This window comes from Triticum urartu, chromosome 5A (genome assembly GCF_056163025.1).
Source record: "Triticum urartu cultivar PI428250 chromosome 5A, HENAU_Tu73, whole genome shotgun sequence".
NCBI classification, from domain to species: domain Eukaryota; kingdom Viridiplantae; phylum Streptophyta; class Magnoliopsida; order Poales; family Poaceae; genus Triticum; species Triticum urartu.
The window spans coordinates 391,274,733-391,277,684 of NC_141877.1; the positions used below are offsets into that span (position 1 = coordinate 391,274,733).

A 2,952-nucleotide genomic window follows, 5' to 3' on the forward strand; every position below is an offset into this window, starting at 1 on the left:
GATCATAGCTGTCAATGGTGGAGCTTTAATTATTTTTGTTACCTTGCAGCCCAGGATTATACTGCTGTGCTCTGCTATTTATCAAACTTCATTGCCATGATGTAGTATATAGTCATGCTCACTCACTCTTCTCTCTCTACCATGTAATGGCACTGGCACTGAAATTATTCAATCTCTGTATAAAAGGACTCACCAGTATATAATCCAGTGCTACTCCTCTCATTATCTAATCTATCCATGCTATGACTGCATATTTATTTACTGTACCAAACATGTCCACTGCATATCTGTTTTTGTTATGCCAATAATTTCAGTAAATTAGAATATACAGTAGTACACCTCGTGACTATTCTTGAGATGGTCTTTCTTATTTTAGCTGATCCATCCCATGTGATATGCTAGATTCTTGCCATTCACTGTCCTTTTATTTGTTCCATGCCAAATGGACCTCTCATTAGTTGATGTAGTTGTCAAGCAAAAATTTTGGTCCACTAACCCAAATTAATTCAAATAACTAAAAGTAATCCAAATCAATTCAAATAATTCAAATAAATCCAAATAACCCAAATTAATTCAAATAACCCAGATAATTCAATTAATCCAAATAACCCAGATAATTCCAATAAATTCCAACAAGGAGTTGATATACAAGGATTAGACAATGCATACACAAGGACATGCCATAAGGGCATCTTTGTCCCCTCTTGACACAAGATTACACAAGAGATACACAAGGAGCACCTGACTACATGACATAAGGGCCTCTTTGTCCCCTCTTGACTACATTCTTTTCCTTTCTCTGGCCACTTCTTCCCTTCCCTTCCCTTTACTTTTCTTTCTTTTCCCTTCTCTAGCTAATTCTTTCCTTTCATTTTCTTTTCCTATTGCAATTTCCATTTCTTCTATAACGGCCCTAGTATCAACAACTACCCGACTATCGCAATATACACCAGTTATTTCCATTCCAGCATTCTGAACGCGGTCCTTGTGCCAGTGGGGCAACTTATATTGATTTCCTCCTTTGTCTTTCATAACTTCAAACATAACTGCTTCTAATGTGATAAAGCTTCTGTGCAACTTGTCGGGATCGTAGTTCTCGAATTCCTCTTCCACACCCTGTACCAGTTCCTGGATGTTTGTAGGTGACTTGCAGTCGGTTAGAGACTGGAGAGAGTTATGGAAGCAAAGGTCCAAACAATTTAACTCAGGGCTATTTGGGGGCTGTTGTAGCAATCGGATGTCAACATCTGTTTGTTCCACAGCTTCTCGAAAAGATACATCATTGGGAAGGACATGAGGCTTTTGCGTTATCTTGTTGGATGAATATTGTTGCTCCCTCATCATCGTCAGGCCACTTATCCTGAATTGCCGGGATAACCTTATTGATTAGATAATCTCTGCACACAGGTCTGGTTACTTTCACTGATGTCAACACTTTTGTTCCCTTTGTTCTGTTCTGACTTGTTCGCTTCGCCTCAGTCTCTTCGACGAATGCCCAAATGCCGATCTTCCCATCGAATGTTAGCTCCCCCTCATTGTTATATCAAGGCCTGGCAACAACTGTTAGGAACATTACCTTCCCAATGCTGCGAGTGTTTGACACAGTGCGCTTCGGTTCAGGTTCTCCTGGAAGTACATAGTAACTATTCTTCACTCTCGTCATGTCAAACCACTTCTCATCGATGTGAACCATATTCATCATTGGTTTGAACATAGCCCGAGAAGTTGAGATCGAATTGTCATCGACCATGGACATACAAAATTTCAATCTCGCAAGCTTGTTCTCTAGCTTGAGGTGAGGCTTCACGGTGCTTGTGATGCGGTTGAGCTCATTCAACTGGAACCTCTTATGTAGGGTCGATCGGGCCACACCTAGAGACCGTGCCAGAGATCGAATTGTTCTTCTTTTATTCAGTGGGATTGTTGAAGTCCTCTCTAGATCTAGCTCCTTTCTCTTTCGGCCAGATCTTCCCGGCTTCTTGCTTGAGACATCTACTTCTTTGCCATCGGCAATTTGCTTTTTGGCGTCTTCCCAGATTCTTTCAACAGATCGTACACTTATGTCCAACGGGTTTGAGACTAGCAGCTTGTCGTCTGGTTGAACAGACCCATCTCTGAGCTCGATTACCAGCAAGGCGAAGTAAACACCATGCCTCTCCTTATCTAACAATTCTCTTCTCTTCTCTTGAAGTATCCAATTCATAACTTCATCCTCTTCCTCTTGAGCTTCATCCTCTTTCCCTTCATCTTCTTGAGGCATCCAATTCATATCTTCATCGTCTTCTTCTTGAGGCATCAAGTTCAAATCCATAGCTACATTCTCTGCCACTTGAGGTTCCTTCTCTTGAGGCATCAAATTCAAATTAATACCTTCATCGTCTTCCTCTTGAGGCATCATGTTCAAATCCATACTCCTGCTATCAATGACAAAAGATGAGTACATCATGGTACCATAACAAGGATATACACACAAAAAATGAGTAGAATGACAGGAGCCTTGCAAGCATTACAAAATGTGAACTACTGACTAAGAATGAGTAGAATGACATGAGCTTTCGTATTGCCTAGGTGACTGGGTATATATAGTGGAAACAAACTGAAAAAGAGGAAAAAATGCATTCTATGCAGTAGGCATTAATACAGAGGATACTTCAAGAGAAGAGAAGAGAAGAGAAAATGCATTCTATGCAGTAGGCATTCTATGCTCTTCTCAACTTATTACAGTTGGATGATGGCTTGGAGTTCTCCTTCACTGATAAGAGGCGTTTTGCAAAAATACGATTGCTTGACAACGTAATATTCTTGTGATTCCTTGAAAACAAAATTTGTTCTCTCAATATGTGTTTTGTACTCTGTCTCCGTTTATTTCCACTATATATACCCAGTCAGAAGCTGTCTCTGTTTTTATATTGCTTGACAACGTGATGGCTTGGAGTAATTTGTTTTTGTTAT

The 2,952-nt window shown here is 40.1% G+C and overlaps 1 pseudogene; it reads right to left on the bottom strand.

Annotated features, from left to right (window-relative positions):
• Positions 1–461: 461 nt before the first annotated feature.
• LOC147971537 (uncharacterized) lies at positions 462–2,410 on the bottom strand (annotated as a pseudogene).
• Between the last annotated feature and the right edge of the window lie 542 nt (positions 2,411–2,952).